Here is a 23233-nt window from a genome sequence, read left to right on the forward strand (position 1 = left end):
CCCTCCACGGTATTCCTCAAGTGATCTCTTCAGACCGTGGCAGCATCTTTACCTCAAAGTTTTGGGATTCTTTTCAGAAGGCCATGGGCACCAACATCCGCTTCAGCACAGCTTTCCATCCGCAAACTAGTGGTCAAGTCGAGCGTGTCAACCAGATTCTTGAAGATATGCTCAGGGCTTGTGTGATCTCTTTCGGCATGAAGTGGGAAGATTGTCTTCCTTATGCTGAATTCTCCTACAACAACAGTTTTCAAGCAAGTTCGGGCAAGGCCCCATTTGAAATTCTGTATGGCAGGAAGTGCCGTACCCCTCTCAACTAGTCTGAAACCGGTGAAAGTCAGCTTTTGGGTAATGACTTAATCACAGAGGCAGAAGAAATGTGCAAAGTCATTCGTGATAACCTCAAAGCAACCCAATCAGGCCAGAAGAGCTACTATGATAGTAAGCACCGTGATTTGGCTTTCGAGATCAGAGATCATGTTTACCTCCGCGTCTCTCCTATGAAAGGTACTCGTCGCTTCGGTATCAATGGGAAGCTTGCCCCCAGATACGTGGGACCTTTCAAGATTGTCAGCAAGAGAGGCGACCTTGCCTATCAACTCGAGCTTCCTTCAAACTTTGCAAATGTTCATGACGTGTTCCATGTCTCTCAGCTCCGAAAGTGCTTCAAGACTCCTGACCGCACCATCAACTTCGAGGACATTGAGCTCCAAGAAGATCTCTCCTATCGTGAGCACCCAGCTGCTATTCTCGAAGAGACTGAACGCAAGACTCGAACAAGTCCATCAAATTTCTCAAAGTCAAGTGGTCACACCATTCCGACCGTGAAGCTACCTGGGAACGCGAGGATCACCTCCGTTCTGAGTACCCGGTGTTCTTTCAGTCCTAGATCTCGGGACGAGATCCTTTCGTAGTGGTGGAGTGTTGTAACACCCCGGATGTAACTTTCCCAATTTGTACTCCAACTCTTGCCGTTTCCGGCGTTAAGTTATTTTATTTTCTCGGGTTCGGGTTTTTGTCTCCGTGTGTTGTTATCATTGTCATGCATCCCATATCATGTCATCATGTGCATTGCATTTGCATACGTGTTCGTCTCATGCATTCGAGCATTTTCCCCGTTGTCCGTTTTGCATTCCGGCGCTTCGTTCTCCTCCGGTGGTCATTTCTAGCTTTCTTTCGTGTGTGGGGATTAAACATTTCCGGATTGGACCGAGACTTGTCATGCGGCCTTGGTTTACTACCGGCAGACCGCCTGTCAAGTTTCGTATCATTTGGACTTCGTTTGATACTCCAACGGTTAACCGAGGGACCAAAAAGGCCTCGTGTGTGTTGCAGCCCAACACCCTTCCAATTTGGCCCAAAACCCACCTAAGCCTTCTCCATCATCTAGATCGTTCGATCATGATCGCGTGGCCGAAAACCGCACCTCATATGGACTCTCCTAGCTCCCTCTTCCTCTATTTAAAGACCCCCTCCGTTTTCTTCTTCTTCTCCCCCGAAACCCTAAAAAAAAATCATCATCGTCGCCGCCGGACAACTTCCCCCACCGACGGACATGTCCGTTGCACCTCGCCGCCGCCACGTGGCGCCTCCCTATTGGCCGCCGCCCGTGCCCACTTCGCCGCACCGCGCGGGCCCACTCAGCCCGTGGCCGGCCCCCGCGGCCCAGCGCGCCGCCGCCCGCCTCCTCTCCCGTCCGCCGCCTCGCGCCGCCTCCCTTGCCTGCCAAGCCGCCCCGCTCCGCCCGAGCCGCCGCCCGCCGCGCCGCCTCGCCGACGCCGGCCGCCGCCTCCTCCGCCTCGCCTACCGCCTCCTCCGCCTCGACCGCCGCCTCGCCGACGCCCTTCGTCGTCCTTCCCCTTCGACCTCGGCCGCTGTCGCCTCGCCGAAGTGCGTGCCCCGGTCAACCTCGATCCGTGCGCCGATCTGGATCCGGATCCGTGAACAGTAAACCCTAGGTCAAATTTTCTTCTAAGTCTCGAAATTCCAAATCCATGTTGCCCTGTTCATAGCCCCGTAACTTTGCATCCGTAGCTCCGATTCATGCATATAGCATATCAAAATGTTCATCTCAGAGAGTACATCATTTCATTACATTGCATCATTTGCATTTGAGTTCATCTTGATGCCCGAAATGCTGTTAGAAGAGGCCTACTTGAGATAATTGTCAGTTCTGCTACTCCATTTAGCTTTTTGTCATTTTTGCCATGATTAATGTGTGCATGATATGCCCATGAGTTCTACATATGTTTTGTTAAGGGTTTTGTCATCTTTCCAGAGGTGCAACCCATGCATTTTTGTGATGTGTGTGGTGACTAGTGCAAGCTTGCAAAGTGGTGCACTTGCTAATTCTGTTTTCAGGGACTTAGCAATTCCACTAAGTCCTTGATCTGTTTATCTCATGATGCCATATGTTCATGTTGTTTCCTAGTGATCCGTGCCTCTTTTGAGGATGATTAGTAAGGATGTTTTGTTAATCTTGTAGTGATCTATCCATCCATGTCTTTGTTTGCAATTATGGAGCACCCTAGCTTGAGTCAATCGAGCTCTACTTTTGCTACTTTGTGTATCTGGGCATATTGTCAACTTGTTTGCAATTTTGCCGATGATTTTGTAGTTGATCCGTGCATGCTTTGCTATTGTTCTTGCCATGTCTAGCTTCCATTTTGTGCCTTCTTGATGGGTGTATGATTTTCTTGCCATGACTTGCACCGTAGTAAGTGCATCGAGCTCGTAAACATGCCTACTTGAGTTATATTTTAGCATGTGCCAGTTTTCACTAAGTCTGAAAACTGATTATGTTTTTGCTATGTTCACATGCTTGCAATTGTATTTTGTGATCCCTTTTGGCTCAAGGTCACTAAGGGACTTTTGTTAAGCTCTTTGAGTAGCTCCATGCCATGCGTTACTTTGCCATGTTCAGGTCCTGTAGCATGTAGTTTTGTTGCTCCGAAGAGTGCTACCTGATCTAAAATTCCAGACAAGTGTTAATTTCACTTAAGTCTGAAATCTGTTTGTCGGCACATTCGGGCGGTGTTGCCGGTCTTGTTTTAACCTGTCGAAGTGTCTTGAATTACCGAGATACCGAGTCTAATCGGAACGTCTTGGGAGGAGGTCTATTCCTTCGTTGACCGTGAGAGCTTGTCATGGGCTAAGTTGGGACTCCCCTGCAGGGATTGAACTTTCAAAAGCCGTGCCCGCGGTTATGGGCAGATGGGAATTTGTTAATGTCCGGTTGTAGATAACTTGAACCTTAACTTAATTAAAATTAATCAACCGAGTGTGTTACCGTGATGGCCTCTTCTCGGCGGAGTCCGGGAAGTGGACACGGTGTTGGAGTAATGTTTGCGCAGGTTTCTCTCTAGTTTCTCGCTCGTGCTTTGCCTCCTCTTCTCGCTCTCTTTTGCGAACAAGTTAGCCACCATACTTGCTAGTCGCTTGCTGCAGCTCCACATATTTACCTTGCCTTACCTATAAGCTTAAATAATCTTGATCGCGAGGGTGCGAGATTGTTGAGTCCCTGTGGCTCACAGTTTACTATTACACCAGATGCAGGGCCTGATGATTCCGCTCCAGGAGACGCACTTGAGCTCAAGTGGGAGCTTGACGAGGACTCTCAACGTTACTATGTTTCCTTTCCTGATGATCAGTAGTGGTGCCCAGTTTGGGGGTGATTGGGACCGTGTCGCATGTTGGGTTATCTTTTATTTTGGCGTCGTAGTCGGGCCATGAGTGTTTGGATGATGTAATGTTATTTATGTACTTGATTGACGTGGCGAGTGTAAGCCAACTATGTTATCTCCCTTTATGATTTATATTACATGGGATGTTGTGAAGATTGCCTAACTTGCGACATATGCCTTCAATGCGATTATGTCTCTAAGTCGTGCCACGACACGTGGGAGCTATAGTCGCATCGAGGGTGTTACACTTGAGCAAGTCAATCAGTGGCTTGGTGTGCTAGGAACACATATAGAATGGAGGCGATCAACCTATCAAACCATAGGGCACTTCGCACGTGCATGACTAACTTGGGATGATTCCAGAGGAGGCGAAAATAAACTTTCTCGAATTCACGGCGGCAACTTGCATCGATTGCACGTGAACCAGAGGAAGTCACTTCTTTCATCCTGACAGATACTTCATGAACGGGGCATGAAGAAAAATGCTTACACAAGTTTCCAATGCTAGCTGGATGTTCAACACGAATCATGGAGGAGACAAAATGCTACTGATGGACTCAACAACAACTCATCGGAATTTCCATATCACTGGACTTCCACCATCATGTGAACACGGTGATAGCATTGGTCAGGCCAAAAGATGTAATGGTGTATGCTCGAGGGATCAACCACGAGTAAGACAACATTACGAACATCGTTGGTTCTGATTTGACTTGACGATAGCCCATACTCAAGTCAAGGTTTTGACAAGGCAATAGATCCAACAACTGATCACGAGGACCAATCGATGGAGATATCATCTTTCTTCAACACACACACACACACACACACACAAAGATATCCCTTAACATGAACTAAGTCAGACAAGCTTTATCTTCCAACTCTCCAAGTTGTTGTTTAGCTCAACCAACTAGCTCAGGGATATCGAACACAAATTCTTGGAGAAGGGGTGATTTATAAGAAAACCCATTTAATCACGAACTCAACATACGGGTCAGGTAACAACCAGGTAATACTTCCGAGGAGATCTTCGGAAAATCACGAACCACCGATATGTTACTAAGCTCGAGAAAAATCTTGCTTTTCAGGGCAAGTCGATATGATCAAATAAACAAGGATAGACACAGTCCCAACTCTTGATCGAAGAGTGCACCAGGAAAATGGACTAGGTAGCACGATCAATCTTAGAATGATGATTCAATAACCAACACGCTAAGAATGAGAATATTGTCCATTAACTACCAAGCAACGAGGTTGCTAGGAGTATCGATTTCACACATCACAGTTCACTTGTCGGCATTCCGGTTATGGCAACACGGGACCGAGGAATGACCAATGATGGCAAGAGTATCACTGCATCAAGAATTCATAAGAGAAGGTGCAATTCTCATGACGTTCCTGACATAAAAGTGGGTAATACTTCAGGGTAGAATAGAATCAAAGCTTGATTGCATTTGATCTGCGGAATACAACTGCTTTGACCCAATCCTAGAAATGGATGAGGTACTGGAGTTTGTTTCTCCTAGTCATTCTGAACTGGAATGGCTTGACGGACCACAGGAATAATAAGCATCGATAACACAGATGCACAATTACTCCTGACTACCAATTGATAGATGATGGTTGGAATACAAATGAAGAGGGACAACTCAAGGGAACATATATCTTTCTGAGTTGTGGATACATAGGTTAATATGTTGAGCAAAGCTCAACATTTTTCTCGGATAACCCATGCAGAAAGATAGAACTAGCAGATTCACAATGTAGAATGGAGAACTCATTAAGAGCACTCTGGTTGTGATCTTTTGATTCAAATGAATTTCTGCCAAGGATGGTTCATGGTATTTGGAAGAATGATATACCACGGACCTCGAAGACTATCACAAAGATTACTAATATCCTAAAGGTACGAGAAACACTATCAACACGAGGTAAGTAGAGTGGATCTTGGGTCAAGAACCCAGGAGTAGAATACCTACTACTAAATGGCATCGCGGAATGCTTTCGAGAATGGTGGCCAGAATCATCACACCGGGGATACAAAGCATTGCTAGATTACTAGGTGACTCCCTAAAACACCTACGGTCATAATAATAGCTCCAACATATATGTCGAGACAATAAATTACCTCAACGCACCAGTTAGTGTGCTTATTCTGACCATAAAGGACATCGGGAACGGAAAGAAAGGATTGCAAATGCATCAGATTCTTTAGAAACCTGGGATGACTCGGACAGCATAACGGCTGTAAAATGCTCAAAAAGATTTGAGACATCATGCAAAATGGTGGCATAACCACTTAGCATCATCATATCAAGGTTTCGAGACCAACTATGAACACACGGAAGTAGTAGAAACAGAACTGGGGCTTAAATCGATCAATCGTATAAGTCTCTATCATAGTAACTCGTCATCCTAATAGATAGATGAGAAGGCCTAGTTCTTAATCCCCGTAGAAAGGAAGAGGATGACTCAGAGCAGAAGGGCATAAGGTAAAGGAGTAAAAGAGCCTTACGTTCCCTTCCACAATCAATTCCCTTATATAACTAAAGCATTTCTAGACTCGACTTTGACCAGTTGGCTTGGTAAACCTACAGGCAGTCAGGCTCTGATACCAAAGCTGTCAGGACCCCGATTCCAAGTCACATCGATCTAGCCGGTAACACCTCATATCACTTTGCGGCCTCACGCACGGTACTCCCACGGGTGTCGCCTTACCATGGCCCAGGACCGTTTGCGCCTTTTGGCTCACATATATGATAGCGTCGCTAGCATCCATATGACAGAGAACCCGGGCCGACGTGGCTAGTTGTGAACCCAAAGCGGCACTAACCTATAGGGACAGGCATACATGAATCACATCGAGCATGTCGGTCAGCAGCGTGTGAATCCGGGCTGTAGCACTGGGCTAACAAGACTCCAGGAACCCGGGCTGTAGCAGGCTAGGTAGGACTCCGGATGTCACCGCGTGACATTTCCCCGAAGGGACAGACACAGGAACAAAGTGAAACACATGCCGGCAAGTCAAGTGTCCTGAGCAGTAGTGCTGGGCTAACAGGACTCCGGTGAACCGGGCTGTAGCGGACTACTATGGCTCATGGAAGCACTAGACTACATTTCCCCATAAGAGAGGCTGCCAAGGATAAACAACTAGATTGTCGGATCCCACACATACCAAGCATTTCAATCATACACACAATATGCTCGATATGTGTAAATACAACATGGCATCACAACATAACTCTACAACTCAAGTATTTATTCATTAGGCTCCGAGGAGCGAGATATTACAAACATGGGTCTCATGACCCAACAATCATAGCATACAAATCAAAGCACATGCGAACGCTTAACATGTCTGAGTACAGACATCTACAAATGAAAACGGCTAAGAAGCCTGACTATCTACCAGATCCTGCCGAGGGCACAAGATCGTAGCTGAGGTATCAAGCTAAACGTCGAAGTCCACACGAAACTACTAGCGAGACTGAAGTCTCTCTGCAAAACATAAACTAAGCAAACGTGAGTACAAAAGTACTCAGCAAGACTTACATCAGAACTAGCTACATATGCATCGGTATCAACAAAGAGGGGTGGTGGAGTTTAACTGCAGCAAGCCAGCTTTGACTCGGTGGCTATCTTAAACTACGACTGCAAGTAACTCTTTTGAGGTGGCGCACACGAGTCCACACATTCACCATTCAATACACCACTATGGATCCGCTCCCGTCTCCCTACGAGAAGGCCATCCATAGCACTCACACTTATCTTGCGAGTTTTAGAGTATCCACTTTCACTTGTCTATGAACTATGCAAGGGGTCCAAGTTTCCATATCCGAGGAATCCGGCTATTCGAATAGATAATAATAACCCTGCAGGGGTGTACTTCTTCACACACGCTCCCACCACTTACCGTCGTTTACACGACATGTACTCGGCAACCTTCAAGCGGAAGCCCAACGAGGGTGTCGGCCACGGCCTACCTAAACACTCAAGTCTCTAGTCCAGGTTTATCGCCTATCCAGGTTCCATCCGTAGGGAGTCTGGCCGAGGTTTCCACATACGGCCCCGAACGATGTGAACAGGGTTCCCGAGACACCAAACGGGCGCCCGGTACACCGTGCCACAGTGTATCTACCGCAACATAGCCCACCCCTAGGGTCAGCGCTACGCACGACCGCCAACACATAACCTACAAACACCAGAAACTAGTTGCAACTCATGGATAGAGTACTAGGGTGATTAAGAAGCCAAGAGGGTCAATTAAGGATCCCAATGAGTGGTAGTAGCTGTTCATGGATCACAGACATAGAACTCAGTTCCTAAGAACGGTTTCAATGAGACAACCCACCATGTACTCCTACATGGCCTCTCACCGCTACCTTTACCAAATCTTGTTCACACACTGAGCTCACACACAGTAGGACATGTTCATCACCATTCCAATTCATTCCCAATGAATCAGACCCGACACAACTCTATGCAATACCAGGCATGACAAACAAGCATGAATGAGTAGGCACATCAGGGCTCAAAAAACTCGTACTCATGCTAGTGGGTTTCATCTATTTACTGTGGCAATGACAGGTCATGCAGAGGAAAGGGGTTCAACTACCGCAGCATGTAACAGCTGAATCGTTGTTGTCCTAATGCAGTAAAAGAGAGCAGGAGCGAGAGAGTGGGATTGTTTCGGAATGAACAAGTGGGTTTTGCTTGCCTGGCACTTCTAAAGATAATATAGCTCTTCATCGGTGTCATCGAACTCATCGTCGGAACACGTCTATCAAGAGGGGACAACCACCGGCAAACACAGAAAGAACACAATCAATGCAAATGCGACAATATGATGCATGATCATAACATGGAAATATGCTATGATTTGTACCAATGCATCTAGCAACAATTTAAATGAAGTCCATATGAACCAAGGGTTTATATGCAAACTCCATAAGGGGTATTTAAAACGCCATTATCATGTTTTCACTTATACAGGGGGTATAAGTTGGTTGAACATGCATGAAAGTAGCATAAATGGAAAGATTGGATTTTTTTGATAATTTTTCATATATAATTTGTTTGATTTGGAGCTATGGTTGATTTTCTATGATTTTTAGAAGTTTTGGCTATTTTCTGGAATTTCCTGTAAAAGAATAAATCCAGTAAATGCTTTATTATGTCAGCAGTGCATCAGCGTGACATCAGCAGGTCAACGGGGGCGGTCCAGGTCAAACCTGACCTGTGGGTCCCGCGTGTCAGTGTCATCACTAACTTAACAGAGTTAGTTAGTGTTAGATTAACCACTAATCTAAGTTAATTAGCACTAAACTAAACCTAACTAAAAATTAACAGGGCAGGCCCACGCGTTAGTGACCCTGGGGGGGTCAAACACAGGTCAACTCCCCGGAGTTGACCCGCGGCTCGTCGCCGGCGGAGCCCGAGACGGCGGAGGGCATCGGGTTCGCTCTCCCGGTGACCAAAGGAGCGGCGGAGGGGCTCTACGAGACGCCTAGGCTCGCGCGCATCCATTGCGGCCAGCGACAGCAACTGGGGTGCAGTACAGCGACGGCGGCGATGGCAAGTGCGGCGGCCGGAGCTACGGCTGCTCGGCGCGAGGGCTGCTGCGTGTTAGCAAGTGAGTTGAGGAGCACAGTGGGATCTCGGGTGCTCCTGGAGGACTCGAGGTGCATGCATTAGAGCGCAAGGACACTGCAAGGCCATTCCTGACCTCCATGGCGGGCGGCGGCGCTCGGGTTGGCAGGGACGATGGCTACGGCACGAAATTGAGCGAAAGGACGGAGGGGAAACGAAGAGGAGCTCACGGCGAGTCTGCAGGGGTGGTCAGTGGGCTCGGGGATGGGTTGGTGACGGCGTGCAGTCGTCGGCGATCTCGGCGGCCGAGAGGTTGAAGACGACGCCATGGTTGTGGTGTGGTGCATCCGGCGTCTTGCGGGTCGTCCAGGAGGCGTAGGCGACGGTGGCGGAGCTTCCACGCAACACGGGGAGGCGAGAGGGGGCCAGGGAGCACGGTGGTTCACGGCGGCGCTTCCATGGCCGCGTCGGCCATCGCGGGAGAGAGAGAGGGAGAGGAGGGGAACAACCAGAGAGAAGGGGGGTTCAGCACGGCCTCGTCCACGTCTCCTGGGCGTGGGGTTGGGAGGAAGGAGGCATCGACATGGTGAAGCAGGAGGTGGCCGCTCGGGCGCGTGCGCTCGCTGTCCTGCCTCTGCCTACTGGCAGAGGTAGGGGACAACTGGCATCGGCCAGCTGGGCTGGGCCGGCCAGGTAAGTTGGGCCAGGTAGGGTTTTTCCTCTCTCTCTCTCTCTCTCTCTGCTTTTCTAATTTTGTTTCTGTTTTCTATTTTTCTGCTGTTGTTTTGGCATTAGCAAAAAAGCTAAAGCATTTTGTAAAATGCTGCAATAATTTGTGGGCACTCTATGGATTATTCCAGTGGCCCACATTTAATTTCAGCATGATTTGAGCATTTAAAGTATTTATAGTGTTTAAATGCCCAAATTCAAATACGATATGATTTAATTCAAAAAACCATTAATGACCTTGGAACATGTGCATCATTTTTGTCAGAGGTTTTAACCTTTTCTAAAAATGATTAACTTTTTTAAAGGCATTTTGGGTTTATTGAAAAGGCTTATGGCTAACCCTATATGATTTAATTTTTGGTGCTAGGGTTTGTCATCCCCATTTCAACTTTCTGAGAAATTTAAACATGATGACATGAATGCCTTAATGCAACTAATGACAAGCAAATTCTAGGGCTGTGACAGAAAGGCCCGGTGCCTGTGAAGAAGGCGAATGCCTGTGAAGCTGCCGCATTTTGGGAAAGGCCCGGTGCCTATGAAGAAGGAAAATGCCTGTGAAGGTGCTGCGTTTTGGGAAAGGCCCGGTGCCTGTGAAGAAGGCGAATGCCTGTGAAGCTGCCGCATTCTGGGAAAGGCCCGGTGCCTGTGAAGAAGGCAAATGCGTGTGAAGCTCGCCGCCCGTGGCACTCTCACGTAATAATGAGTGGGGCTGTACACGCCCCGGAGTCTCTGGAGTGCCGCCCTCGGGCCTCGGGGGCTCCCGCCCACGCCCAGTGATAGCACTTAGCTCCGCGCTGGTGAGAAGACGTCGAAGACTAGAATAGGTGCCGGACGCGGCTTTCCCATTTGCTTTCTACAGTTGGCTTGTTTATTCCTGTTTGAAGTTTTACTAGAGTTGCTGACGTTCCTGGCTTGTGACTCTTTGTCTTTCTCGCTCGCTTGCCTCGTTTTCTCTCGCACAAGTCTCGCGAGGGAGGTTCGCGGGTGCCCTCGCGAGCGTCTTCTGCCCCGATCGTTTGGAGCTTTCCTATCCGAGTCCTCTGCGGGAGCACCCCTCCCAGTCCATGCCTCACGGGCATCGCGACACGAGCGCAGGACCTGGGTCGATCGCCCCCACAACAAAGACCGTAAGTTACCCCTCCTACTAATCCTTGCAGGGCACGAAGCGCATAGCAAGGCCACGGCCTCGGGAGGCGAGGACCGCGCCAAGCCCCACCGAGCTAAAATAGTTCCCGCACATGGGTGCGCGGCGCGGAAACACAGTCGGAAATAGCGGAAATAGCGCGATGATTAAATAGCAGCAGTTCTAACACGCCCCCGCGGGGCCCTACATTACTTTCTGTTTTTTGCACAGGGTAAGAAAGAAAACAAAATGGGCGCGATTCGCCCTGCGCCAGCCCACAGCGAAGGCTCGAGCTGCTCCTGGGGCTCAGCCGGATCGCTCCTCTCGCTTCACTGGGGCGCGACGGCGAGCTGACCCGCTACGTTCACCCAGGCGGGCGCGACGATGCGGGGGCTGGTCGCGGCCCCCGCTGGAGGAGTTGCTGCCTGAGAGGGGGTCGCCGAAGCTTAGCGAACCCCGAGCACCGCCGCCTGTACGCCAGTCGCCATCTTCATCCTGGTTAGTGCCGGGGCTGGGCAGGCGGTCGCGGTCGTCGTCTTCAGGGCAGCACCCGGCACGAGGACCATCTTCCCCGAACACCCTCACGTAGAGGGTGGCATCGCCATCAAACTTGAATTACAGGGTGCACCACCGGCCCAGGCCGCGCGCGCGGACAAACGTTTGCCAGCCGCGTGTCAGAGCCCCATTCCCAGAAACGGAGACCTCCAGCGAAGCCCAGGAGGCCCTTCTGCAGCAGCCGTCCGCTTGGAGCCAGAAGCCGCACCGGGCGCTGGCCGGCAGTTCATCTACGAAGAAACAGGGGAGGTGGAGCCGGGTGCTGGATGGGTCCGCTGGCCACACGACAAACACCAGCAACACCTCCGCGGAGCGAAAGCGTGGCCTAGGGGGGCGCACAGCCATGGCGTGCCCCCCATCGGCGGTCGGGCGCTCACCACCGCGCAGGGAACCGCCTCCATGGCCGCGGGAAGCCACTACGGGGACCGTGGAGGGGCGGCCTCGGCCGCGCTTGGCCGGGGGGAAGTCAGGCCCAGCCTGGGGGGCCTTTCCTTTCTGCGCGGCCGAGAATCTCTTTGGAGCCATGGGAGCGACGAGTAACCAAGAAGAAGAAAAGGAGCAGCAAGAAGGGACGGGCTGAGGGGACTCGCGCGGCCCCGTACTTATAGCCGGAGGAGGCCAACCGTCGAGCACCACGATCGCAGGTAATCATGATCGGTTTCTCTGCATGCAGGGACTTGTCAAGTCGTGCGGTCGCCGAGGCGTCGTGGGGAAGCGCAGTTGCCCACGTCCAATCAATCGCCACGCGGCGCCCAAGGCCGCAGGCTGTTAGGACCCATGGCGCTTCGCGCTTGCCCCTTCGTTTTCCTGCTAGGCCAAGCCCGGGCGCACCTTGGGCCCGGGGGCTACTGTCGGCGTTCTAGGAACGGGGGTCCCTAGACTTGCCTGCCTGCGGCCTGCGGTGTGGCTCAAGTGGGGGCCCAGCGCGGCCCATCTTCATCAGCTCAAGCTCAAGACCCTCGCAAGTGGCCAAACCTCGCGGGGCGGACGGCAGGAAGCTTCCTCAGAGGCAGCCTCGTCAGGCAGGCTCGCGAGGAGGCGGAGAGATCAAGGCAGGGGTACCTCATGAGGAACCCGTGATGCAAGCCATGACGATCGAGACCAGGCGGGCGCCGGCCTGCACAGTGTCCTTGTTTCCCCTTTGGTGCAAAGTGGGCAAGCACAGGCCAAGGCACCGGGCAAAGGTTACCATTCCGGTGCAACGAGACCAAGACCAGCAGAGCGGCAGGGCGGAGGTCACCGTGGATCCCAAGATGGTGTCATCACCAGTACTTTTGGTAGCCGAAGACCACCTTTGGTCAGGATAACTTGTACTAGATGTTCCCCTTCAAAATGGCCAATTGTTGGCGCACTTCCCGCTCATTATCTGGGGAGAGGCTCAGGGCCTCTATAAGTAGAACTAGCCACACAGAGTAGAGGGACATCTAGAAATCTGGTAGAACCCTAGCAGAGATAGAGAGGGAGAGGCGACTGAACTCACCCTAGCAGTTCATCGCACCAGCTCAAGAACAACTCTCGCGAGGTTGTTCTTCCCTTGTACTGTTCATCAGCAGCCCCTGAGGCAATCCACCACACCACACACTGGAGTAGGGTATTACACCATAACGGTGGCCCGAACCAGTATAAACCTCGTGTCCCTTGTGTTGTTCGTTGTTTCCAGCTTAGATCACGTGAGGAGATTGGGCGTAGATCGGTAGGGGAGAGATCTCTGCGCGCACGCCAGTGTTCGAACCTCAAGGGTCTGCCGGAACCCGAAATCCGATAACAATCAATAAATAAATCATGCTCCGACTTCATCACATAACGGTTCATGATATGTGCATGCTACGGGAATCACAAACTTTAACACAAGTATCTCTGAAATTCACAACTACTCAACTAGCATGACTCTAATATAACCATCTTCATATCTCAAAACAATCATCAAGTATCAAACTTCTGATAGTATTCAATGCACTTTATATGAAAGTTTTTATTATACCCATCTTGGATGCCTATCATATTAGGACTAATTTCATAACCAAAGGAAATTACCATGCTGTTCTAAAAGACTCTCAAAATAATATAAGTGAAGCATGAGAGTTCATCTATTTCTTCAAAATAAAACCACCACCGTGCTCTAAAAAGATATAAGTGAAGCACTAGAGCAAATGACAAACTACTCCAAAAGATATAAGTGAAGATCAATGAGTAGTCGAATAATTATGCAACTATGTGAAGACTCTCTAACATTTAAGAATTTCAGATCTTGGTATTTTATTCAAACATCAAGCAAAACAAAAGAAAATAAAATGATGCTCCAAGCAACACACATATCATTTGGTGAATAAAAATATAGATCCAAGTAAAGTTACCGATAGATGAAGACGAAAGAGGGCATGCCAACCGGGGCATCCCCAAGATTAGGCTCTTGATTGTCCTTGAATATTACCTTGGGGTGCCTTGGGCATCCCCAAGCTTAGGCTCTTGCCACTCCTTATTCCATGGTCCATCGAATCTTTACCCAAAACATGAAAACTTCACAACACAAAACTTAACAGAAAACTCGTAAGCTCCGTTACTATAAGAAAATAAATCACCACTGAGGTACTGTTCTGAACTCATTCTAAATTCATATTGGTGTAATGTCTACTGTATTCCAACTTCTCTATGGTTCATACCCTCCGATACTACTCATAGATTCATCAAAATAAGCAAACAACACAGTGAAAACAGAATCTATCAAAAACAGAACAGTCTGTAGTAATCAGTATCAAACGTATACTTATAAATATCCAAAAATTCTGAAATAAATTGGCAGACCTGAGGAATTTGTCTATTAATCATCTGCAAAAATAATCAACCTAATCGCACTCTCCAGTAAAAAATGGCAGCTAATCTCGTGAGCACAAAAGTTTTTGTTTTTTATAGCAAGATCGTAAAGACTTCACCCAAGTCTTCCCAAAGGTTCTACTTGGCACAAACACTAATTAAAACATAAAACCACATCTAAACAGAGGCTAGATGAATTATTTATTACTAAACAGGAACGAAAAGTAAAGAACAGAAATAAAATTGGCTTGCCTCCCAACAAGCGCTATCGTTTAACGCCGCTAGCTAGGCATGATGATTTTAATGATACTCTCATAAAAGATAAGAATTGAAACATAAAGAGAGCATAATGAAGAATATGACTAGCACATTATGTCTAACCCACTTCCTATGCATAGGGATTTTGTGAGCAAACAACTTATGGGAACAAGAATCAACTTGCATAGGAAGGTAAAACAAGGATAACTTCAAGATTTTCAACACATAGAGAGGAAACTTGATATTATTGCAATTCCTACAAGCATATGTTCCTCCCTCATAATAATTACATGTAGTATCATAAACAAATTTAACAATATAGCTATCACAAAACATATTCTTAACATGATCTACATGTATGCAAAGTTGACACTCTTCCAAAATAGTGGGATTAACATTAACTAAAGTCATGACCTCTCCAAACCCACTTTCATAATTATCACAATAAGATTCAACACCCTCCAAAATAGTGGGATCATTACTTCCTAAAGTTTACACCCTTCCAAACCCACTTTCATCAATATAATCATCATAAATAGGAGGCATGCTATCATCAAAATAAATTTGCTCATCAAAACTTGGGGGACAAAAAAATATCATCTTCATCAAACATAGCATCCCCAAGCTTGTGGCTTTGCATATCATTATCATCATGGATATTCAAAGAATTCATACTAACAACATTCCAATCATGCTCATCATCCAAAAATTAAGTGCCAAATATTTTAATACATTCTTCTTCTAACACTTTGGCACAATTATCGGAATCCTTATATTCATGAAAGAGATTAAAAAGATGAAGCATATGAGGAAACCTTAATTCCATCTTTTTGTAGTTTTATTTTATAGACTAAACTAGTGATAAAACAAGAAACTAAAAGATTCGATTGAAGGATCTAAAGATATAACTTCAAGCACTCACCTCCCTGTCAACGGCGCCAGAAAAGAGCTTGATGTCTACTACACAACATTCTTCTTGTAGACGTTGTTGGGCCTCCAAGTGCAGAGGTTTGTAGGACAGTAGCAAATTTCCCTCAAGTGGATGACCTAATGTTTATCAATCTATGGGAGGCGTAGGATGAAGATGGTCTCTCTCAAACAAACCTGCAACCAAATAACAAAGAGTCTCTTGTGTCCCCAACACACCCAATACAATGGTAAATTGTATAGGTGCACTAGTTCGGCGAAGAGATGGTGATATAAGTGCAATATGGATGATAGATATAGCTTTTTGTAATCTGAAAATATAAAAACAGCAAGGTAACTAATGATAAAAGTGAGCGAAAATGGTATTGCAATGCATTGAAACAAGGCCTAGGGTTCATACCTTCACTAGTGCAAGTCCTCTCAACAATAATAACATAAATGGATCATATAACTATCCCTCAACGTGCAATGAAGAGTCACTCCAAAGTCACTAATAGAGGAGAACAAACGAAGAGATTATGATAGGGTACGAAACCACCTCAATGTTATCCTTTCTGATCGATCTTAAAGAGTCCGTAGTAAACTAACACGAAGCTATTCTTTCTGTTTGATTGATCCTAGAGTTCGTACTAGAATAACACCTTAAGACACAAATCAACCAAAACCCTAATGTCACCTAGATACTCCAATGTCACCTCAAGTATCCGTGGGTATGATTATACGATATGCATCACACAATCTCAGATTGATCTATTCAACCAACACAAAGAACTTCAAAGAGTTCCCCAAAGTTTCTACCGGAGAGTCAAGACGAAAACGTGTGCCAACCCGTATGCATAAGTTCACGAGGTCACGGAACTCGCAAGTTGATCACCAAAACATACATCAAGTGGATCACGTGAATATCCCATTGTCACCACAGATAAGGACATGCAAGACATACGTCAAGTGTTCTCAAATCCTTAAAGACTCAATCCGATAAGATAAATTCAAAGGGAAAACTCAATTCATCACAAGGAGATAGAGGTGGAGAAACATCATAAGATCCAACTATAATAGCAAAGCTCACGATACATCAAGATCGTGCCGAATCAAGAACACGAGAGAGTGAGAGAGAGATCAAACACATAGCTACTGGTACATACCCTCAGCCTCGAGGGTGAACTACTCCCTCCTCGTCATGGAGAGCGCCGAGATGATGAAGATGGCCACCGGAGAGGGATTCCCCCCTCCGGCAGGGTGCCAGAACATGTCTAGATTGGTTTTCAGTGGCTACGGAGGCTTGCGGCGGCGGAACTCCCGATCTAGGTTATGTTCTGGAGATTTCAGTATATATAAGAGGTTTTGGCGTCGAGAACAAGTCAGGGGGGGTCTCCGGGCTGTCCATGAGGTAGGGAGGCGCGCCCAGGGGGGTGGGCGCGCCCCCCACCCTCGTCAGCAGCCCGGGACTCTTCTGGCCCAACTATTTTACTCCATGTCCTTCTTATGGTCCAAAAATAAGTTCTGTGAAGTTCGGTTCAATTGGACTCCGTTTGGTTTTCCTTTTCTGCGAAACTCAAAAACAAGGAAAAAACAGAAACTGGCACTGGGCTCTGGTTTAATAGGTTAGTCCCAAAAATCATATAAAATAGCATATAAATGCATATAATACATCCAAGGTTGATAACATAATAGCCTGGAACAATCAAAAATTATAGATACGTTGGAGATATATCATCGACACAGCGTCGCAGCTGGGTACACGTCCGGTCAGTAACCCCATTCCTCGCCAGGAGTGGGCAGAGACCCTTAGCGTCGTACTTGCACTAGAGGCCAGCCGCGCCATACTTGCATTGGACGCTCGTCGCGCCATTTGCATGGGTGCCGCCATTCGCCTTGTCCGCGGCCCGCTGGATGCCAACGCGCTCGTCCGTAGGCTCAACTGCCTCCTTGGCCCAGGTGTCCACCTGGGCGCAGTAGAGGAACATGGCCGTCGCATCCTCGAGCTGGTGATCTCCGATGAAATAGCCAACTTGGAGCTCGAGATCGCGCTCCAGATGTACCGCGAGCATGTGGACCTCTTGGACGAACGCCTGCACGAGTTCAGGCAAAGCCAAGAGCTACCGTAGGCAAGGGCTGCTGGTCATGGTCTCATGGACGCGTTTTATTTTGGAAGGTCGTTTCGACGTGGATAGCTATGTATTCACAGCAATCATAGTATTGCTCTGTTTATTACTCTGTTTCAATGTGTGTAGTCTGTTTTCCATTCTCATATGTTCGGTTTCAATGTGTGTATATACGCTTTCCATTCTGTATATGTGGATGATAACAGCTAGATTCAAATTAGTATACAAAAACAGATAGAAAATGGAAATCATAATATATATAATGTTCATTAGTTCATCACAGTATATATATATATATAATATCATCACATATACGTGATGATACTTAACTACTAGGTACAATGCATAAAATTGAAAACGAACAATACTAAAACTAATAATCCCTCCTGGTGCCAGTATTCCGGTATCCCCTCGCCAGCAGCTCCCTGGTGCGCGGCGTCCTCCCAGTGCGGAGGCAGTACTCCGCCTCCTCCGCCTCGCAGTGCTTGACGTACCGATCTACCTCTTGCTGGCGGACGCACGCGGCCGATTTTGCCATTTCATTGGGTGCCCACCGGAGCTCCACGTCGGTGGCACGCTAGAGCTTATGCCTACCTTCACGCAGCGACGAGGCACCCAACGCCTATGACCTTCCTCGCGAAGTACCCGTCTTCATACACCTGCTCAGAACGACAACGCGCCGGGCCCCAAAGCGTCGCCGCCTCCTTTTTCCAGGCGGCATCACGGGCTTCACATGCCGCCTGGTACCTGGCTTCCTCCTATGCCATCTCCTTCTTGAACACCACTTGCCTGGCTTTCTCAACCGGCGGCAGCGACTTCCACAGACAAAGATTGTACTGGCCCCAAAACTAATCCAAAGTTGGGGGGTCCGGCGCAACCTCGTCAGACGGCATGTAGGGGTCCTCATCGCTGCTAATCGAGTGAGTGTCCTTGGGGGCGGCGAATCCTCGTCGGCGTGTGGGCAGACCGGCGGCACCATGGCAGAGATTTGAGAGAGAGAGAGGGCGAGAGAGGGGAGGATGTAGATGAGAATGCAGGCGGGACGACGTGAGCAAGGTAGTATTTATTGGCGGCCGGAATATAGATCGACGGGGACAGTACACACACCGGTCGCCGGAATTTATGAGTATTGTAGTTTGAATTACACATGATTCCCCCAGCAAAATCCGTGTGTGAACATAATGGCCAAAATCCGTGTGTGAACATAATAGCTGATGGTTTCCAATGCAGAACCGTGTCTGATTAATGATCCCCGCCATTCACCTACCAAATCTTGAGTCGCGAGATAGACTGCCAATCGTGTGGGGGGCGGTTGTCTTGCTAGATCTCTACATTTTCTTTTTTGAACACAAGATATTTACATCGTCTGATGATTTTTTAACTCGCATACTAGTACACAAAAATATGATTTTTCAAACTGTTATGGTTAGGCGTTGCATGTAGATGTAGTTCAAATTTGAATTACGGTCATTAAATGGTTAGAAAATCACTTAAATGTCTTTAAAAGGTCAAAAAAAATTAAAAAATTCACATGGCAGTTGTATTAGTGCATGTTAGATGTAAAAAAAATTGAAGACCGGAAGAGGAAGCTATCTCCCGTTCGTCATCGAACATGCATTGTTCCCTCTCGAAACCACGAACCTTCTAGTGAGTTGCTCCGGTTTGTGAGGGGTGTGTGTCCAAACTTTCATCAAACAGGCCAATTTTTTACCAAATCATTTTGGTGGCATGACATTAAATCAACCAAGGTTTCATGTTTTTCTGATCATTTTTAATCTTTTTGGAATTAAAATGCCATGTCACTCCATGCATACGTATGCATGTGTCCATGTCGTGAGACCAATATGTTTAAAAATTCCTTCTAATTTACTGCACATGGAATTAACTTGCACACAAGTATACATATATGATTTTTCAAACTGTTTTGGTCAGGCGTTGCATGTGGATGAAGTTCAAATTTGAATTACGGTCATTAAATGGCTAGAAAATCACTTAATTTTTTAAAAAGGTCAAATGACTCCTAGAATTTTCAAAAATTTCACATTACAGATGTAGTAGTGCATGTTAGACATAGAAAAAAATTGAAGGCCGTCAGAGGAAGTTATCTCCCGTTCGTCATCAAACATGCATTGTTCCCTCTCGGAACCACGAGCTTTCTAGTGAGTTGATCCGGTTTGTGTGGGGTGTGTGTCCAAACTTTCGTCAAACATGCCAATTTTTTACCACATCATCTTGGAGGCATGACATTACATCAACCAAGGTTTAATGTGTTTCTGATATTTTTTGATTATTTTGGAATTAAAATACCATGTCACTCCATGCATACATATGCATGTGTCCATGTCGAGAGACAAATATGTTTAAAAATTCCTTCTAATTTACCGCACATGGAATTAACTCGCACACAAGTACACAGTTATGATTTGTCAAACCGTAATGGTTAGGCGTTGCATGTAGATGTAGTTCAAATTTGAATTAAATGGCTAGAAAATCACTTAAATGTCTTTAAAATGTCAAATGACCCCTAGAATTTTCCAAAATTTCACATTACAGTGGTTGTAGTGGACGTTAAACATAGAAAAAATTGAAGGCCATAAGAGGAAGCTATCTCCCATTCGTCATACAACATGCATTGTTCCCTCTCGGAACCACGAGCCTTCTAGTGAGTTGCTCCGGTTTGTGAGGGGTGTGTGTCCAAACTTTCGTCAAACATGCCCAATTTTTTTCCACATCATCTTGGTGGCATGAAATTACATCAACCAAGGTTTCATGTGTTTCTAATATTGTTTTTTAATTTTTTGGAATTAAAATACCATGTCACTCCATGCTTAATTGTGTCATAGACTTGATACGAATATGTTTGAAAATTCCTTCCAATTTACTGCACATGGAATTAAATCGCACACAGGTATACAAAATATGAGTTTTCAAACTGTTATGGTTAGCTGTTGCATGTACATGTAGTTCCAATTTCAATTACGGTCATTAAATGACTAGAAAGTCACTTGAATGTCTTAAAAGGTCAAATGACCCCTGAATTTTTCCAGAATTTGACATGACAGTTGTATTAGTACTACAAAATTTCTCGTACATTTAAAACACCATCTGTTGCCACTGTACTCCAAATTCGTCTTTCATAGCTAATAAAAAATATCTACAACATCACACACAGTTGTTTTCGAGGAACTGTTTGCGATGAAAATATGTGGGTCTATTTAAGTCTCCGTCTTTAAGTTTCGCCGGCTCGTCTGCTCAAGTGTCGGCAACCTCCGAATCCATGAATCCCGACCCCCATTCCTGCACCCCATTCTTGCAAAGATGATGCCGTGGAAACGCTTCGTGAAAGCCCGTACGATGGCCGCGTCCCCCTCGAGCGTGGCTGCCTACGCCGAGAGTGCTGCCGCATCCGCATTGAGCGTGGTCACTTCTGACGAGAGGGCAGCTGCAGCAGCCGAGACGGCTGCAGCTGCTGCTGCGACGGCGGTTGCAAATGCCGAGAGCGCTTGAGCTACCATCCGTGCCGCTGATTTCGCCCTAGCCCGGGTCGAGGTCATCCACGCCAAGATCGAGGATGCACACAGCAAGATATTCCAGGCCACCTCGGACTCCAGCATGTAACCCACGTCTGAAAAGGTGGTGGTGGCCATGGAGCACCTTCTTCCTCATGAGGTCGCCGAGCGGGAGCTGGAGATGCAGGAGGCGGCGGAGATCGAGGAGCGCCGGGAGGAGGAGTTTCACGTGGCCGAGGTCGAGGTATAGAAGAGTCTGTTCGTCGAGGAATCAGTGGTGGAGTATCAACGCGACCTCTAGCGTAGCCACTACTACGAGTACTACAACCTTGAGGGCGGCGCCGAGGACGAGGACATGGTCGACTTCAGCAGGGGGACACGAAGTCTACCAATGGCAGCATGTCGCCAGGACAAGTCATCGACGTCTCATCTCACACCGGCGATGCAGGGGCCGGCATGGCGGCGGATTTGTTAAAATTATGCGTACATAGGCATTGTTTTTAATGCTGGTCTTTTGTTAGAGCAATGTTTATGTCAACTGGCACTATTTAATTACTAAAATTGCTTGATTCAGTTAGTGTGGTCTGTCTGCTGTACGATCTTTTGTGTGCCCAAATTAGCAAGCGATGTTAAATTATGCAATGACGTACCCGGGGAAATTTCCACCAAAATTTTAATTATCAAACTCATCACATGCGCATAAAGTAGAAGAATCATTTGCGATGCACTCAATCGTTCAAAGTGAATGGTCCGGCGACACGTCACGCAAAGTTTCCCCCCACATTTCGAAAATTTTGGCCTACCACCAAAATATCTACCCCCGCCCCCCTTTCCCACCCTCTTTTCTCCCTGACCACAACTCACATTTCCCCTATTTCCTCCTTCCTTCCTTCCTTCCTAAGCTATAGCTGCTTCCTCGCTCTCGCCGTCTCGCATCCTACCGCCGGGGTCGCCATGGTCTTCTTCAAAGACATGTCCAGCAGTTCCTCCTCCGGCGACTACTCCTTCACCACCCGGGTATGCCTCTCATCTCTCTCTCGGGCTATGACTTGGAATGAAGGATTTTTACCCGGCGGACGATTTGAGTCATTTCTTCCTCTTGTAGCTCCCTAAGACCATCAGTGGCAACGAATGGAGCGGGGTGGCTGAAGACCTATCTGCTCGTTGTAACCATCAATCTCCATGCATGAAGCTAGTTGTGTTTGATTCTGTGGATAGTGGGAGGAAGTTTCTGGCATGTGTAGAGAATGTTAGACCCTCTTTCGTTGTTACAAATCATTTGTTAGATGTGATTCAGACACTGTCACGGTCCCAACCCATTCATACCACACCTTCAACCAAACGCATCCTAAGGAAGTGTCACAGTTTGTACCTAGTATATTAAATTGTTGTCATCTCATCAGCGGTGCCATTAGAAAATTATTTGGCACCGCTTCAGCAATTTGTGCAGCCAACTTTGGTCCACAAATCCGAGCAGTAAAGTAGTAAAATACTAAATCTTTATGGCACAAAGGGAACTGGGTATCGGAGCAACTACGTGCTCTAGAGTCCGGGTCCCTGATTTTTCCCGCTGCATCAGCTCACCAGTGCAGGGCACCGGTGCGAGATGTAGCAACAGTTGTCTTTACCCTAGTTTTGGCATACATAGTGGACGGCCTTAGTACTATTAGTTCTATGTTACTAAATTTGTGCATGTACACACATGTTAGTATCAATTTGCTGTCATCCAAACACTGTCGCTATGCTGTTGCAATTATATTTACCTTCGTCATAAAATGTTCAATTTGTTATTTATTGTACATGAGTAAGAACTTGTAGCGTCATTGTAGTCAATTATAGCTTCTGATGTTTCAGAATTTGGTTGTTTTCTTAGTACCAATTATTTTATTTGCACATTGATCTTTTTGAGAAGATACGTCATAATTAACATGTTTCTTCAGTTTT

This window comes from Triticum urartu, chromosome 3A, assembly GCF_056163025.1.
Source record: "Triticum urartu cultivar PI428250 chromosome 3A, HENAU_Tu73, whole genome shotgun sequence".
Classification (NCBI taxonomy): Eukaryota; Viridiplantae; Streptophyta; class Magnoliopsida; order Poales; family Poaceae; genus Triticum; species Triticum urartu.